This window comes from Hypomesus nipponensis, chromosome 9 (genome assembly GCF_054491055.1).
Source record: "Hypomesus nipponensis isolate SF chromosome 9, ASM5449105v1, whole genome shotgun sequence".
Lineage (NCBI taxonomy): Eukaryota > Metazoa > Chordata > Actinopteri > Osmeriformes > Osmeridae > Hypomesus > Hypomesus nipponensis.
In genome coordinates, this window is record NC_140369.1 from 7,117,315 (window position 1) to 7,136,404 (window position 19,090).

Sequence of the window (19,090 nt, forward strand, 5' to 3'; positions counted from 1 at the left end):
TCTGGTCTCGTTCTACAAGCAGCACTCCACCTCTGAACAGTGTTGTGATTATAGCACACTGGTGCTTTAGGCTCATTAGCTATAGGTTGTGCTGATGGTTCTTGGTTGGGCATTGATGAGCAGAGTTGATGACGAAAGCTTCAGTCTATTATAGGGGTAGGTGAATTGTGGTTGATGGACAGATATTGGTTAGGGTGTGGAACATGGTTGAATGCCTATAAAACCACATGAAGCTGAACAGACAGGGACACACAGACAGGGGGCTGTGGATAGATCTCAAAGCAGATGAAGCGAAGGTCATGTTGTATTAGATACAAATGTAATCCTCAAGCCTGTTCAGGCATTTAACAATATTTGAAAAATCGGCTTATCCCCATCTGCAACACTGAGCTGACAGAATAGACACTGTACAATGCATGCATCCCAAAAAGTATATGACTGGAGATAAGGATTCAGCTTGTTTTCACATATTTATCGTAATATTTCCATGACAAATCGGGTGGTCACTGCCGAGGCTCAGAGTGAGTAACGAGACGTCTGACTGCTCCGTCACCTGCCCAGGAAGAAGCGCCGCTTCCTCTCCCATGAGCCCCTACTCCACAGCCTCCCTCCCGTCCCTCCAGCAGGCGGAAGATTGATGGCGGCCCGATTCCGGGCAGCCAATTCTGGTCTCTCAAGAAATAATCCAGTACATTGACAGATGAGCTGAATGTGACGTGGCACTCAGGCCCGGCTCCACTTCTCTCTTCACCTGCCACAGCACACACGAGTGCCTCCTGCCAGGCCTGCTCCTGGAGACGTCCGACTGCTGTGGAGGAGTCTTGTCTAGGTCACATCGGAACGCACTGTCCAAGTGGCTCAACATCCATATGGGACTGTTTGCTTTAGAATGGGGTGTCTGTCTGCATGCAGTGTCTTGTCTTGATAATCAGTTGCATTTTCATGTCGCAGAATGTTGATCTGGTTTTCCTGTCTTTGAGACATGCATGTTCATGGTATGGTGATAAACTGTTGCAGACAATGGCCACAGAGGAGTACTGGGCACAGTGCACTTGTTACGCTGACAACATAATGATTTCTACATGGGGAAAATAATATATTATCCAATGCATAAAATAGAGGAAGTGATGGTTTGCAAGAGGAAGCCCTTACTACCAAGTTAGTGCTATTATAATGATTTAAATCATTGATTTGAAATTGCTTACAATGACTAACCTAATCACAGATGATTGGGAGGCGTTTTAATTAGCTTAATGATCAGCGTGCCATAATATGCAATACTCCCTCAATCTGGGAAACCTTCTGAGGCAGAAGAAAAAAAATATTTGATTACTATGATTATCAATGACAGAAATAACCACACAGTTTAAAGTGTCTTAAAATTAAATGAGATTAATAGTGAGAAATGACTACTGTACACTGTACATGAACAAGGTTGAAAGCTTATGTTGGTGTGGCCATTGAACTTCATGTATTATGACATTTAGCCGTTTGTTGAAAAGGAATTTGTTTTGTATGTTCCTCTGATGTGCTTTGGACATACAGTAGGCTTGTGTGTGCTGATGACCATTGATCTGGATAGAAGAGAGGATAAGGACTAGCTTGAATTCAAGACACTTACATCTGTACGCTTGATTGATTTTTCCATCAGCGGCTGCTTTGGAAGATGGATGGTTTATCTCAAGTGTTTGTTTGAGAACCTTTGGCAATTATCTGCACCAACGCAAACTTCCAAATTCTCCAAGCTTCGTTTCCAGGTTGTCTTCCTTTGCCTGCGATGGTGGTGTTAGCTCTTCTTAAGATGTCTGAACTATGACATTAAAAAGAAAGACACTTCAGTAGTATTCCAGTGTTGTAACTGAATGTAGCTTCTCCCAGCATAAATTGAATATATGTGACTGATTTGTTTTTGCCATTTTGGTTCAGATACTTTTGCATACAGCCACAGGGCATGCAGTTTGTGTCACTGAATGCAACTTGAGAGGGAAAAAAATTGCATTTGCTTGGCTACAAATCTGAAACATTTTACACCCACTTTTGATTGTGAGGACTAATTAGTGTGAGAATTGGTGACGGAAACAGTATTCAATTAGATTTTGCTCACATGAATAGATGGTGACTTAATCAGATTTGCGCAGTAGATAAAAAGGAAATGTTTGATCAGGTTGGCAGCATTGACTTAAGGTCTTTTCATGTGGAAACACATTGAACAAATAAACATACACATAAACACACACACATTGCTACCACCCTGAGCACAGTAAGGACTGTGGGTCCAAAAATATTGTGACAATTTTCTGAATGAGGTGGCAGAAAGCAGAGCAGAAGATTTTTTCAAAAAAAAGATTACCCCTCAACATTTTCGCATTTCCTCAAAATCGAACAATGCACTGCTTTAGAGACTGAATTGCTCGCCGATGAAGCAAAAATATTAAGTGACACAAATGTAATTAGAAACATTCATTTTCTTGCGTACCGTCTGAGACAGATATCTTTTTTTGAGCTCCAAACCTCAAAGCCTTTAATCTGGTTCCACATTGGGTTATAATTGCTGTGAAAACTGAGGGCTTTAGTAGAGGGTTCATCGGTAAGGGCTCTTACTCTCTATTGCACGGCATGCCCTTCGAGATAATCAAAGCAACCTTTTTAAAGCCAGACTATAACCGACTGATCATTCCTGTGCAGAACACCACTCTCTCTCTCTCACCGGATTCTTTTTTTCTGTCCCACCCCCCCCCACCCCCCAATCTCCTCGTCTCTATCTGCCCCTCAGACGATTTGTCATGGATCAGATGAGACAATTTGTCATGGATTAGTGCACTTAAATGTCTGTGTGATAGTGGAAGCAGTCACTGGAAAAGCTTAGGAATCCTATTACACTGGTTTTTATGGCCGGCGGGGGGAGGGAGGGGTAGAGGTTGAATTGGCACTTTATATGAGCCTCATACCATCTCTTTTCTCTTACCTCTTAGAAACGCTGATTCATCTCAGGCCGACTAGGAGGAGGTCCCACTGATATTCATATTGAATTAATACAGGGCCTGTGTTGAATTTTGTTAGAGTTCTGACTCTCTCTGCTTTTTCACTCACTATACTCAGTCAGAGTTGAATTACAGTAATGTATTTCAAAGCTTCTACCTTGCTTATACAATGATTGCTAAGATGTATGAGCGATCATTATTATTTGAGTGTTCCTGATTCCATTAATAGAGGTACAAATGGAGATAATATGTAGTTTTATAATCTCTCTAGGTCTATTGAACACATTTTATACCGCTGTAGCAAGATTGAAAGATTAGTAGTATTAACTGAGAAGTAATGGCTCTTCACTGCATGTACTTTGATGTTTTTTTTGGTGAAATTTTAGCTGGCAGATTAGATCCTGTTTCTTATCTTGTCTGTGAAGTCAGAAAGAACAGGTTCTGTTGATCACAGTCTACTTATTCCACAACTCCCGGTGAAAAACAAACAAGAGAAGACGAGCCAAATCTCCAATCCAGCAGGGAGGTGTCCCTTCACTGTCACAGATATGGGGCGTCCAGCACAGAGATTATCCAGCACTTGGCACCGTAGTGTAGAACCGTAGGAAAAGTGTGATGACATTTATTGTAAATCCTTAATGGAGCTTTGTCTCATACCTTTTTGCGACCACTTCTGGCCTCTTTTTAGATTTAGCTGAACAGAAATAGCTCGGTATGTTAATGAGGTAAGGAGACACAGGCAGGTCATTGAAATGCAGCGGGGATACTTTGCACCATCCTTTAGAGCCACTGCGGGGGACCTGTGTTACTCATTTCGTGTTTTGTTAGCAGAGGACTCACTGCCGCAGCACCTCATTTTCTTGGTGAAAATTGGTGAAAATTGATTGTTTTAAATGTTGTACCAATTTGCTTCTATTCGCACAATCCATTTAAATGTGTGCACATTTTCCTACACCCTTTCAAATGTTGAACTTTTTGTGAATGGGTATAAACAATGAGAAAGGTCATTCTCAATGTACTCTTTAGTCACAGCAACAACTCTTCTCCTTGGAGGGGTACGTGGGCAGACAGCCAATAAGATGACAGAACTCGTCTCTCGTTGTTGTGTTTTGACCTCCGTTGTCTTTGCCATCCAAACTTCTTTCGAAATGCAACGAGCAACTGAAAACTTCACCCACTGTTCTGCCACGGATATCTCCATCGCACAGGTTAAAATAAACACAGATGGAACAACTGATAACAAACTAGATTTGGCCTCAGGTCTGTATCGATCGTATCTTTTCTCCTTGTTCCTGGTTTAACCGCAGAAATATTTATAGTTGACATCTGTAGTTTGGCCTTTCAAGACCGGCGTTTGTAACGCTCCCCCAACATTCCATCTTTATAACTGTGTAAGCAGAACAAAAGAGAAATTACAGACCTTACTGTGATATGTACTTGTCTGGAAATTCAACCCACTGTACTTTCATTCGAACAGTGATGTCAAATGCAATGTTGTATGATGTAAGATTGGAAAATAAAGACACTTCTTTCCGCTTTCTTGAATACATTTCTGCTTGTCACAAAGCATGAACGCGAACCAACTGAAAAATCCTGAGTGCTCGGAAGCAGGGTGTAGAACACTATTTGTCATGTCTGATACGTCCATCTGTACCTGAGCAGGTTCACTAAAGCAGCGTTGGACTGTCTCCTCATCTTTTGTATCATCTGGAGACCTGATCCCACAGGGAGATGTTGTCAGGGGGTTCTCAGACACAAGACCTGCCTGCCGCTCTGAAAGTAGATATATATTTTCGAGGCTGTGTTGAAAGCAGGTCTGTATAATATGTCTCCATTTGCCAGAACACCTCAACTGCATGCCAAGCTGACAGAGCATGTTCCATTGTGTTGCTTCCTGCTCTATCGCTGGCTTGTTACTGATTGGCTGGCAGTGTGATAGAATGAGGAACGGGGTGTTGTTGCTGTGTGTCTGACTGTGTGGCCTAATGACCCAGAGGACTCCTCCTCTTCCTCTCTGTCTGGTCATTATACATCCAGCCCATCTGTCTAGCCCCCCCCATCCCATCCCATCCCAACCCCCCCCCCCTCCCCTCCCCCCCACCACTTTCACCCCCAACCCCCTGCCCCCACACTCTTTATCCACAAACAACTGTATGTGTCACCGATAGGGTCTATGGGTCTTCAGGGCTCCCAAAACAGATGTAAAACTACATTTTTTGCATGGGCAATTAAGCAAACCTGGCAGTGGGTATTTAGATGCAATGTTATTTATAAGAACCACAGGTCAAGCTAGCTGGATACGATTTTCAGTTCTGCTTGTTCTGATGTGCATTGTCCAAGAAGTTCCCACAGTCTGGGCAGAAACCACCGCGTATTACCCTTTGAATCCACTTCAATGCTGTCTTCACTGCAAAAAGGACACACAAACACAAAAAGGGTAGGTAAGTCCTTGACAAGATACCTTCTGAAAGGCCTCCAAGCTGGTGCACGTTCATAAAATAAAATCGGACAGATTTGTTATGCTCCTGGATTGGGGGCAGAAAGGTACAGATAATGTGTACGGTGTGTGACTACATCTAAACAGGATAGTGCTGTGCCATGTTTTAGCCATGTTTTTCTGAGCTCTCCTCCAGTCCTACCCTGGCTTTACCCTGTATAACTGCAGCACTGTGCAGATCAAAGAAAACTCGCACAGTAAATCCTTCTGTGGGGCCTGCGATGGTTGGGGTTAGACTGTCTGAGGAGAAGCAAGGTGCTGTGGGAGCTCTGCTCTCCCTCACAAAGACACAAGCTTTCATCCAGTACAATTTAGCTGTTGAATTTAAGGAGTGATTGTCCGACAGGAACTTGTCTTAATGCGGTAGTCCTTCACAAAGACCTATCATGTACGTTTTCATACTAACATTCATACAGACTTGTTCCCATTGCAGAGTTAAAGGAACACAATCAGCCTGTTTTGCAAAATGACCCATACACCAGAGGCCAGAAAACTCCCAGGCAGACATGCTATCATGTATAGTGGCTGTTCTCGGCCATGCATAGCATATGAGCTGAGTGCGTCCTGTCGCAACAATCACGCACAGTATGTCACTCGTGTGCCTCTGTGCACGATCGAGCTGTGGCGAGGTAATTAGAATTTATTTGTGATTCACACGAGAGGGTAGATGGAGATGATGCCTCTGAGTTCTCCAGCAAATTAGAAATGTCAGCCAGAACCCAAACCGAGGCAGACTGGAGGGGCTCCACACTCACATGCTTTGACAGTTTGTTCCACTGCTGAAGTTTTGGTTGGATAAAGGAATGGTGGGAGAGTTTGGGCTATAGTGGGAGGATGAATGAGACTGTGAGAGATGGGGAAGATAGGGGATGAGGACAGAGGGGCCAAAGGATGTGGGCAGAGTGGAGGAAGAGAGAGAAGTGTGTTGTGGGGTGCAGGCTAGAGGAGAATGCAGGCCTCATTAGAGTGGGGGAGTGTGTTATTGTGGTCTGAAAATATTCGTTTCTGACAGGACATGTTTCCTGCCCTGACACTGTGACATAGAGAGTGACACAATATGATATTGTGTGCATCTTCATGCATGTGTGTGTGTGTGTGTGTGTGTGTGTGAGCCTGGGGACTGGAGAGACATAGTATGACAGTCGCAGCTGTGTGTGCCATAGAGATATGCCTCAGGCCAACTTAAACAGATAGGAAATTATCATCTTCAGTCGCTCACTTACTGAGGTGGGATTGTGTCATCCTGTTGTCATGCCTCAGCCACCTGCAGGATCTTTAAGAACTACTTCAGCTATTGCAAAAGCCTATTCACCTTTTTTCTTTTTCAGTCTAATTTCCTTTCTTCACTATCCTGTGTTTTACAATCTTTCTCTCCGTGGCATCACTCGGTATGCACCCTCATGAATAGCACAGCTGCTTAAACCACCATAGTGTGAAGATGTGCTATGTTTGGCAGCCATGCATGAACTGATATCGACAACGAACAATTATTTGACTTGACCCACACAAAGCATGTGGTAACATTATTTTTAGGACGAGTTTAGTGATCCTCCAGGGCCATGTGATAGTTGATCCCGCACCGCACCTACCCTGTGGTATGTGGAGAATATGCTCTGAATAAACACGAGCACCACTCGAGCAGTGAATCAATGAATGCAATCTAAATGAGACTTAGGAGATGAAAGTTCTTCATCTTGCCTCGCTAATGCTATCCAACAGCAGCGTCAGAGACAGGAAAAGAGTGTACCCGACACTAAGAGAGGGAGACAGACAGAGAGAGACAGACAGAGAGAGAGACAGAGAGAGAGACAGAGACAGACAGACAGACAGACAGACAGAGAGAAAGAGAGAGAGAGAGAGAGAGAGAGAGAGAGAGAGAGAGAGAGAGAGAGTAATAGAAAGCGGAAGAGAAAGAGGGAGAGCTCTTCCCAGGGTTCTCATTCTCCTTGGGAAGAGCTCTCCCTCTTTCTCTTCCGCTTTTCAATTACTCTCTCTCTCTCTTTGTTTCTCTCTCTTACTGTCGGGCACACTATTTTCCAGTCTCTCCTTTTCTATCTCTCTGACTCTCCCTGACTCTCCCTCTGCCCCTCTCCTTCTCTCCCCTGCCTCTAATGTTAGTAATATTGGTTGGAGAATACAAGCTCTCATATGGTCTTATGGGTGCTCTGTGAACACTGTACTCCAACCTAGGGGAAATTGGTTGCTTAGCAGAAGATCCTTCTCTGAACTCACTAGCTTCCTCATAAGGACACTCCTCAGTACATGTATGATTATGAACAGCTTTTTTTGAGCCAGGTTGTTACGGTAAGTGACATTTCAGACAGAATTTGGCAAGATGAGTTGGTGTAGTGATATAAAACAGTGAAGAGCAAAAATGAGTAGGTGTAACACATAAATATATCCAGGTCTTGGCAGCCTCTTGTGCCTCAGTGTGAATCAGTGACTGCCCTGTTTGTATCCCAGTCCCCTGTGTGCTTGTGTGTCTGCAGAACAGGAGATTGTTTTTTTGTGATTTCCATGTGTGGACACCTGCCCAAGCCCAGTGAAAAGACAGAGGAGAAAAGTAGTCATTGGCTGGGAAAAGATTTGGCTGATCAGCCTTTTCCCCCCTGTACGATGACCGTCATCTATCATTGTTTACCCCACTGCCTCTAGTGAGATGCTAGGTGCCATCCTATCCCAAAATACCATTTTCTGTCAGGCATTTGCATCAGATGGCCTGCTGGTGTGTTTGTGTGTGTTGTGTGTGTGTGTGCATCAGGCAGCCTGTCCTGCTGCTGTCGCTGTGGCCCAGCCAGACAGATGGCATCCATTTGATCAGAGAGACGCTGTAATGGCGGGTAGGGATCGGTTAAACGAGCGCCTGTCATTGGGTCTTCACGAGCAGTCCGTCCTCCCAGTCTGCCTGTCAGTAAATACATTAACCTTTTTAAAAGCTTGCCATCTCTCCCCTGCCAGTGATGATGGGCTGGGGGTGAATGTGTGTCACTCATCTGCAATAGTCACCCCAGCTACAGCTATCAAGGTCTGCACAACTTCTATCTGTTCAAGACATGAGTGTGTGTGTGTGTGCGTGTGTGATGCATCTCTTGCTTTGCGAGCAATTCTTTCTGCTGCTATCAGGACCATGCTCCCCTCGTATCTCTTCGCACTCGTCAATCTATATTTACAAAGTTATACTTAATGGTTGGGTTTTCTAAATGATCAAGCTCTCAAACATGAGATTGCAGTTTACACCCTTAGCTGCAGGTATTCAATAAATCGCTGGTGCATGTAAACCTGTGCTAGGGTAGTGAGGATAACAGCTGTACCAGGCCTGGTACAAGGTCTGGTACCAGGTCTGTGGGTACCTGCCTTGAAGAGAACATCTGGGAACCTCTGATAAGGACAGGGGCTGGGATACCCCTGAGGTCGGTCCTGCCCCACGCTACCTGGATCATAGTATTGTGACCATTCGTTCTCCCCCCCCCCCGGGTGCAGGACAGCAAATGAGACGCTGAGACCGACAGTTTGCAGCAATACTTCGGTTATATATATTTGTTCTCTTTTTAGCAGAGCCAAAACGCTAGCAGGCACACTGCCGTACTAGGTAGTCAAAACCGGTCAACAAAATTACTTTGTAAATAAGGCATATAGCTGTTTGGACAACTCTTAGACGGTCCCTCAACCGCCGTTGCGTCAGTCACTCTCCGGCTCCACTCTCTCCCCCTTCCTCTAATTGGGACCTTTTAAAGCAAGCACAATCAGGGATATGAGTTACACCTGTTAGTTGATTACCTCAATTAAGCATCCTTAGGCCTCCTTCCCAGGAGAGGGTATGTTCCACCTGACCCCTCATCCACCTGACCCCTCACAGTATGCATGAGTAAATCATACAGATATGTATTTATCATCCTGTTTGATGATATAACTCAAATATTTCTGTAAATGTTAACAAACTTTGAATGTTCACTCAAAGCCGTGATCTGGCTCTACGTGTGGCAGCATCACAAATGAACATGTGACCGTTTTTTTAATGAATTTAAATAGCACAGAAAATACACTAGGACATGTTTAGTAATACATGTGATCATCGGAACAAAGTCCCTCTTCCCCCGGAGTCTTGACTTAAGTACCCATGTGTGTGTTTGTGTGCACGCATGTTGGGTTGTTTGCATGCATGGGTGTGTGCTGGTGTTGTAGGAGTGCATTTAGGAATGAGCACGCAATTGTGTGTCTGAGGTATGTGTTTATCAGAAGTAATTACACAATTAGCGTTTGAATACCGCTGCTAGATTAATTTTCATTAGGCTCAAATCAAAGGCTGTCAGTGGAGCATGTGCTTACAGTGCAATCTGTGACACGTTATAGACTGCAGCAGAAGTAACGGTTTGCTCTGTGGTAAATGTTGAAGTGCTCATTATCATCAATGCGCACAGAAGATGATTAAGTGCCACTGGAATATCAGAGGTATAAATGTTCAATTGTACAGAAATACTCCTTTCAGGTAACAAGCAGAGGTAAAGGGTAGGTGCCTTTTGTAAAGTGTTGCAAAGCACATTTTAGTGAGAATATTCACATCTGGAAAATGTCTGGATTACATTTAAATAAATTTAAAACTGCTTTTTTCCATTGTATTGTATTGCACAATGTAACATTGCTGTGCAGATTAGTTTCCCTTTGTTTAAATGAGCATATGGACACAAATAGGTGTTATATTCCTCACATAAATGATTCTAGCTTGACTACAGTTTGGTTGAATGACTGAATGACATACCTTTTGTATGCCACAGTGCTACACCGCTCAAATATAGCAGAAGTTATAGTGTTTAAATATAAGCATAACAATTAAACATGAAGCTTGGTTGCACAGTGATGTCCTGTATTTATTTAGCGTGACGGGTTACTTACTGAGGCGGCCATATACAGTACACTCTCACACACACACACACACACACACACACACACACACACACACACACACACAATCATACACACCACACACACAGCACAATGAGGATCTATAATTAAGCCTAGTTCCATTCTATACGTTAGCAATTTGTCTGCTGTAGAGCAATGACAGACAATGTCATTCTACACACCCACAGGATGCTGCTGTCTGCATCAACACTGTGTCCACCTCTTCCCTTATTCCTTCCTAAACCCAGATACAGCTTCCAGAGTCAAATGTACGCTATACTGTATACTATGTTATGCATGTCCAGTGCATGACAAAGTAAAAATGTATACTATGTTACACATTTCCTCAGTTTTAGAAACCTAAAAACAGCAGTTTTGAGATTTCCTCCGGTTTGGTGAATTTGGACCACACAATGCGTCATGTCTTTAGCCCCACTCTTTTAAAACCAGTGTGTAATAAAACACTGCAGTGTGTGTTACCCTATAACAAAGTCTAATAAACAGACTGTCCCTGTGAATACCTGTGTGGACAGGGCAAGGTCTGCATCAGCCAATCACCTACCAATGACAGCGATGTCCATGTGAGTGAACACATCACATTGTAAATCATCACAAGGGTTGTCATCATGATCGCTGCCAGAGCCCAGTGAATGCCTCTGGCTGAATGAATGGTATGTACACAAGGAGTCGTCTGATGTTGCCTATATAGTCCACATTTACACAGACCTTCTCTATCCAACAAGATGTTGTCATGGAAATATCACAGACGTGTGCCTGTGGTGTTGAGTGACACAGAGCATGGACTCGGCACGCTGTGGAACAGGGGCAGTGTCAGTGAATGTGTGTGTGTGTCTATAGTAGGCTGCAGAGACGAGACCTTGGTCTGTGTATGGTAATGAGTGTAAAGGCTGAGGCAGAACATTGCTCCTCTACCAAGGGGCTGTGTCAGGCTCTCTGTTTAGCTCTTCATTCACACCAGTCCACCGGTCTCAATCCAATTCATCAGCAGTAATGGACTACAGAAATTGTCTCTTTAGGACCTAACTCAAGTAGTGGACAGACTAAGCAGAAATGGAAGGGAAACATAAGGCTCTTCATTGACTACAGCACAGTAAAATTGACTGTACACCACTGTAGGGGTCTCTCTGAAATACTGTGCTGGAACCAGCATTTTAGTCAACAATGTGTGTGCTTCTGCCACGTTATTTTCGCGAGTGTGTGTTGTCTGCTAGCTTATAGATAGGGCTATTTCACCTTGGTGTGTGTGTGTGTGTGTGTGTGTGAGAGAGAGTGCTAACTAGTGGGGGGCATGAAGGGATTGTTAAGGATGTGAGAGGGTTTCCCTTCTCTCCCCGGCCATTTGCTGCCTCCATTTCCTAGAGTAGAACCACCATGGTCAACAACAACTACTGGTAAATGGTCACTCATATACTTTGAGGGACAGCAGCTGTTATTGGGGGCACTTTTCATCTCTGTTGGGCCATGATCAAATCCTAGTCTTCTGTGTGTGTGTGTGTGTGTGTGTGTGTTGGGGGGGTTAGACGTTGTTTGCCCTCCGATGTCATTGTTTGTCAAATGGGACGAGCTTCTTCCTGGGTCATTTTGGAACGGGTTTCTTTTTTCCCCTCCTTTTTTTCCCTTCCACTTGTATCACTCTCTTTGTTTCTGCATCAGCATGGCAAAAGCTGTCAATGTTTCAGCGCCGGGCCTTATGTTCTTTGTTTGGATGAGCTCCTCTGCACATTTCCCTCTCGTCTATTTCAAGAGCACTGTAGCCCAGGTGCTGTTGACTGCTAGCCTCTCTCTCCCATCTCTAAAATGAAAAGAGAGTGGGAGAGAGTGAGCTCATGAACAGCAACATGATTCATCTTTTTTTGTTCCTGGGCAGACAGTACTGGAGCTCCCTATAACCCGCTAATGTGTAAGTCCACTGAATTGTCAACTTAATTAACAGTTGTAGTTTGATGGTTAAAGGTAATATTTGATTCAGAACCTGGGCCTCTCCTATTTTTGGTGGGAGTCACCTAGCGGTCAGCTGGTTCCCCCTGTTGAGTGTCAGCGGGTTTTCCCTGCTTTCATCCAAGGGACTCCTTCAGTCCTCTCTTCTCCCTTCAATCCTCCCTTTTTTCCTCACCTCTCTTCACGCTCCACTTGCCCGGAGCTCTAAAATACTTTTTTTTGTTCCATCCTATCCTACCTCCCTTTCTTTCCCTCCCCCCTTCCCTCTCCTGCCCCAGCTGTGGCTCAGGGGAACATCTCCTCATGACTTTTTAATCGCTCCCATAACTCGGGACACAGGGCTGAGGTGAAATGCATTTTGTGTGATCAATGTTTTCTGACTTCACATCTTGTTTTAATCAGGGTATCATCTCCCCTGGAAGGCCCAGTGAGACAGGGAGCTATCCCGGAGACTGCTGAAGGAGAAAGCACATTATCTCGCCACACTCTGCGCTTTCTGACACCGTGTCACCGGCATAGTCAGGTAGCAGGCAGAGGGAGAGGGAGGAAAAGAAGGGAAAGAAGAGGGAGGGAGAGAAGTAGGGCACGGAGCAGATAGAAAGTGATGGAGGGGGAGAAGGAGAGATGGAGTATAGTGAAGTGCATGATGAGCCAAAATAACACCTTTTCTTGCACTGCGGCTGTGAGAAAGCAAGGTTAGACTGAGCTTTTACAGCTCGTGAATAGTGTGACACTGTTGAATTACCGCATTGTGAACAGAGCTCAGAGGAGGAACACACAAGCAGAAAGGTAACTGTGATAAGACAGGTCTCACACAAACTGAGATGAAACTTCTATGAAATGCTCTTTGTAGTTTCTCTAACAGCAGCTGTGATTTTGTATTTGTTTTTCAGCTTGAGCTAAATATTGTCACTTTGGGATCAGAGCGACCATCATGTAAGCTCATCTATCACGGTGATGTCTCTGAGGCTATGCTGCGTGTTGAATCAAACAGATCACACAGATTCCAGTGCAGGCCTGAAAGGTCACGGTGTGCTCCATTATTCATCAGTCCTTTGCTGGGGATTCTTAAAAGGAAGGAGAGAGAAAGAGAGAAACATAGAGTTTCTTTTTCTGTAAATAAATCTCCCACTGATTCCCCCCGTCTGTACAGAAGACCCCCTGCCCTAGTGTCATGACCTGCAGCTGCACAGACCCTCCTCTCCAGACCCCCTGACAGGATGAAAAGGGGGGAGAGTGGAAAGAGGAAGTCCATCTTTTTTTCTTTTTTTCTTTTTACATAAAGCACCCTTCTGGTGACTAGGGCCCTCTGTGGTTCCCTTCAGTCAGGGACATCTCTGGACACAACGGAACGATGAGAGAGAGAGTCCCCTCCCTCCTGGGAGGTTCTCCATCGACCAATGAAATGACGGTAGAGGCCCCCTCCCCTCTCCCACCCCGCCCTCCAGCACTGCTGTCACTTGCTCAGCTTCACTGCACTTCACAGTGGGGAGCTAAAATGCTGAGGATATCAGCTTAACACCTTGCTTCGATTAACTTTTGTCTCTCACCCTCAATGTGCATTCTGCTGTGCTGTTGTACTTGTGTGCTTTTGTGTGGTGCCTCCTGAAGTTATTTTAGGAGGGCAGTTTTCTACTAGTGCTACTTTTCTGAAGTTGAAAAGCAGACTGTATAGCTGGCCCCCAGCAACTCTTTACTATGCAGACGGTCACCAGCCCCATCTCCCCCCCCCCCCCCCCCGGCCAGCCTGCAGAGGAATACAGAGACTCCTGTGACTGAGACTCATGTCCCCCCATCCTCTGGGAGTCTGTAGAAATAAAAGCGGAAACTGTATATCTCCAATGTCAGTTCTGCACAGATATGACCTCCTTCAGTTGCCTTCCCCCGCACCGTTGCAGAACAATGAGAGAATTCCACAAGCCCCCAAAACTCCTCCCCAACTTTTAATAGCAGCACACAGTATCAGCAGAATTACCTCTTCTCCAATGCAAGAGCCCTTCTAGAGTGTGTCAAGCCTCCAGGGCCTTTACCAGTGCTTTGATCTCACTCACAATACCCACGTGAGATTTACACACACACGCACAAACACACACACGCACACGCACGCACGCACACACACACACACATGCACACACGCACACACGCACACACACAAGCACGCACGCACACACACACACACACACACATGCACACACACGCACACACACACACACTCACATCCCCTTTGATATGATTCCACGCTCTTAGTGGGTGATTAAGAGAGGCGACCCAACTAAGGGTTAGAGTGATTGGAGGAAGCACAAGCCTGCTGCTGTTTAGTTAGAGGAAACCAAGGCTCTGGATGGAGATAGAGCAGCAATTATGCTCCTGAGGTGAAAGGAGAGGGGAGGAAGGTACTGGAAGAGGCAAGGGGGGGGGATAGGGAGAGAGGTAGGGCAAGGGAGGGAGTCCGTTCAGGAAGTACCACTTATACCCCAGAGTCACTCCTCAGACAGCAATTACAAGTCCTTCAGTGGGGGCTTATTGTAACGTGCATTGCAATTTTATCTCTGTGCGTGTGCTTAAGCACAAGCATATTTTGTGTTTACATACGGTTGCATTTGAGTCAGTGTCTGTGTGTGTTTAGGGAATATTCACTCCAAGTACTCGTTGGCGATATAATATATAAGGTCTATGAAATATTAATGTCCTGCCCACCCTTAACGATACATAAGTTGTATTCAGATACCCACCACTCTCTTCATTTTGTAATTTGTCCATCGGCTTGTTAAAAAAAAAAGAAAAATGAGATGAAAAGAGCCCTGCCCCCCCACCTGCATATTGGAGTGAGCCTAAAAGTGCTGAGGGATCATAATGTCAGTAAATACTATTCATGAACAAACTCTCCCAGGAATGTGTTTCCGCATTCCTAGTACTGCCACTGGAATATAGACTGTACTGCGCTGGGTGTGTTTATCGAAGGAAAGCTTTAAACACTGTGACACAGAGACACTGAGAGAATTTGCCTCAGTACTGTACGAACAAGTCATATTCTTTATGACATAATAACATTAAATAATACATTCCTTGTATTGCATGGATATTGAAGGGGTTGGACTTACCCATTACCGGTAATATGATTGCAACTGCAGAAATTAATGTGTGTTCATTAATGTGTGTTCAAAAAACACCAATTCAGTTTAATGCTTTTCCATCATAGATTACAATCGATCGGAGCCTCCGAATGACTGTTTCAGGCTGATTAAAAGTATTTATCTCTCCATCACTCTGCTGGCATCCCCACCCACATTCACATCCCTTCTCCCCTCCACCCCCCCCCCCCCTTTATTCCTTGCTACTAACATGACTCAATAATGTTTTACCTGAAATCTAAACTGAGTAGAAATAACGTGTCTTTTCAGCAGCCGCTGGTCTGGAGCGGGGAGGCTCACCTGATGGGCCAGCTGTGTACAGTAATGGGGTTCAGGTTGAAGGAACGGCACTGCAGTTAATTGCATGGCCCCGTCGTCAGTCAGGATGTTGATTGGCTTTGGTGTGTGCCTTCAATGGTTGAGACACGGAGCATGCATTTGTTTGTGATTTAGATAAGCCCAGTGTAATCTCCCTCATTAGCCTGGATGTGTTTGTGCAGCACAGGCTTCTGTGGCAGGTGGGTTGAGGGTTGAGCCTTATGCTGTTGGGAGAGAGTAGCCTGCACACACATATGCATGCCAATGACAACCATACTGACAAAGGCAAACACAGCCGCACACACAAACAGACACACACTGTTTTAGGCTCTTGGTTTGTTATAAGCAGTGTGAACGAGGCCATGCCGGCATAACTACGGCCTCACAACAATTACTACTAAGAGACCTTACTGTAAAGTACATCCTTGACAGGTTAAACCTTGCATGATATCTATTCCTGACAATCTAAATAATAAATAGAGAATATGAATATTACTGAAATCTTCATGAATGATTTAGGCTGGCTGTCAAGATCCTATCTGCACTTGGTAACAGCGCAGTGGAAACCGAAGCTGACACCCAAACACAGAAAGACAGAGACACCAAAGACACTTTCTGTCAGATGAGTCCCACTGTGGGGCGAAAGCAAAACATTAAACTAAGATTAGGAGGAGGCACTGACACAACCCCAGTGTCTCCTCAATAAAGCTTCCCTCTACCTCAGTACAGGAAAGGTCAACTCCCAGGGAAATCTATGGGCAGAGACACACATAGATATCCCGACCAGTGACAGAACTGTCTTTTCCCTCTCCCCCAGGTCCATATTGGCCAATGACTAATGAAGATGGATCCTGTATATTATGTGGATAATAACTTCCAGGGACATATAAATCACATACTGTTGTAGAGGCTAGGGTGGGGCGACAAGAGAAAGAGAGACATTGAGAGAGTACAGAGAGAGATGGAGAGCTATATCTTTGGAGGTTGAGGAGGAGGCTTGTCTGGCACATTCATACTACCCACAACCAGGATATCTTCCATGAGTTCACTATCCCCAAATTGACAGGCGAGAAGGAGCGGGTGTGAATCAAAATCCCTTTCTGACACACAGAGTGTACTGCCTGTACACAAACTACAATCCCTCCTGCAAAATAACCTGCAAAGCAGCCAAGCAAGCTGACTTTCTAGATGTGCTATGTGTGCGCGTTGCATATTGATACTAAATCAGTTGTCCCCATGTATTCCAAACACAACTGGAAACAATTTCCCTCCGTTGTTCCACACGGTGAGGCTAATGTGAGGAGACGGCTTCCCTCGCAGAGGGACAGGAAGTAACAAGAGAGCAAGCAGAAAATTCAACGTCATTGGGTAAAATAAAAGGTTATTTGCCCGTATACACAGACCCTTACGTAAGGTTGTCCTCACGAGGCGCGATTTCGTCGGTCCTCTTCTCTCTCCTAGCGTTCTCGCTGTCATTCTCTCCTTTTCTCTATCTCACACCGTCTCTGTCTCTCTCTCTCACTCCATCTTTCACTGGCACTCTTTCCTTCTCCTTCCCTCCTCCCCTCTTATGAAGTGAAAGTGACATAAGGAGTGATGATCGGTAGCGCTGCGTCCCCCAGTCAGCATGTTGTGATGTGCTGTGAAGGATAACACCCCCCTCCCTCACAATCCTCTACCCACTGTGCTGTGGGGGGGATGTTGTGATGAACAGCGACGTGAGTCCAGACCCCAGGGCACCTCCACATCTGGAGCCTGCCACCAACACTCTGAGCCAGCAGGCCACTGAGCAGCACTGATGCCCAGCGGGCCCCGCGGCCGCCTCTGTCCTCTCCTCTCTCCCCAGGGCAGGGGCACCAGGGTGGCATGCTGCGTCACAGGCAGCTGGGCTGCCGGCGCTAATTGTGCTCTGTATGTATTTGGGTTAGGGATGCACGGAATCCAGGATTCGGTTTTGGATTCGGCCAAATATTGGGCTTTTTGACGGGGTTTGGTTTCGGCCGAACCTTAGAGTTTTTTTCCACCGAACCTGAACCCTACGCTTGACACTACGCGCGCTAGGCTGGTTGACATAATGACGCCGCTGTTGATTACGGGAAGGTGTTTAACGCTCTTGAGCAGAAAAAGTGTTGTTTGGCAGTACTTTCAGTCAAAAGAAGGCGATTGAAGTCGAGATACATGTTCAATTTTCAATGCCGATTTGTCTCGTGGTGTATATCTGTGAATGTGTGTCTGTCTCTGCATTTTGATGGACCTTGGCTGAGTCATGCAGTAGTCTGGACAGTGGTCTCCTTTCATACAGTATTGAGTGTTGTTTTAGTTTGCCCTCTATCCTTGGCTAGCCACCTAGCTCTGTCTGTCAGACTTGCATCTGTGGAGAGGTTGCCAGGGGGAGGTTTCAGTTCAATGCCACAGTAAACAGTAAGCTAGCTGTTTGGAATGGCAATTATTCACAGAACTGGTGCTGCCTAACCATCCCCCTCAAGCTCTCACACCAATAAATCATATTTACAGCACACATTCACAAAGCATAATGGCAATTCCCAGCTTTTGAGAAAGTTGATATCTTACTGTAATGGACTTTCCGGTATATATACATGGATCTATACGTTTCCCTGACACGTCTTCTGACAGAGACATGGTTGATGCCTGGGCCATGTTAGATTTCAGCTGGAGAACAGTGAAGATGAAACCTAATAGAGAGGAATGGCTGTGCAGGGCAGCCCATAGAGAGACAGCCCTCCATCTCACTTATCCTCTGTTTGTTCAATTTCCCAGTTGTATGACCGTGCACCTGGTCTCTGACTACATCCTGCGACAGCCACTCAACCCAGAGCGCCCTGAGATAATAGCCAATCCCGCGCTCCCGTTCCCCTTTCAGTGGGCCAAAAGACCCTGCTCTTTGTTTAAGATTTCTAATAAACAAACCAACAAAATGTTTTCTGTACAGGAAGCCTATCAGATACCAGGACTCCATCTCTCTCCCAGACAACATATCTGAGTAGAAAATACAAAAGAATGAGCTGTGGCTCCCAGTGAAGGCCAGGTCACATATGAGAAAATGAACATTAATCACCCCCAATCCGAAACCCTTGCTCAGGTTCGTATGGAGACGGGGAGACTGTCTCTTAACGGCCTAATGTATTGCGTCAGCTATGTGACGTTTAGCTCTCAGGGAAGATCACTCAGTATACAGCAGCAGAGAGATGTGGCTAATGCTACCATGTCTCTGACCATTATCCCCTCTCCATAATCCTGTCGTCTTTGTTGCAGGTAAAGGTAGTCAAACGTAATTATCCTTGAGC

General features: G+C 45.2%; 1 protein-coding gene across 1 annotated transcript in view; it reads left to right on the forward strand.

The window, feature by feature from the left end:
• The window catches only part of tafa1b (TAFA chemokine like family member 1b), a 91,189-nt gene that overhangs the window by 5,068 nt on the left and 67,031 nt on the right, over window positions 1–19,090 (forward strand). The window lies entirely within an intron of this gene.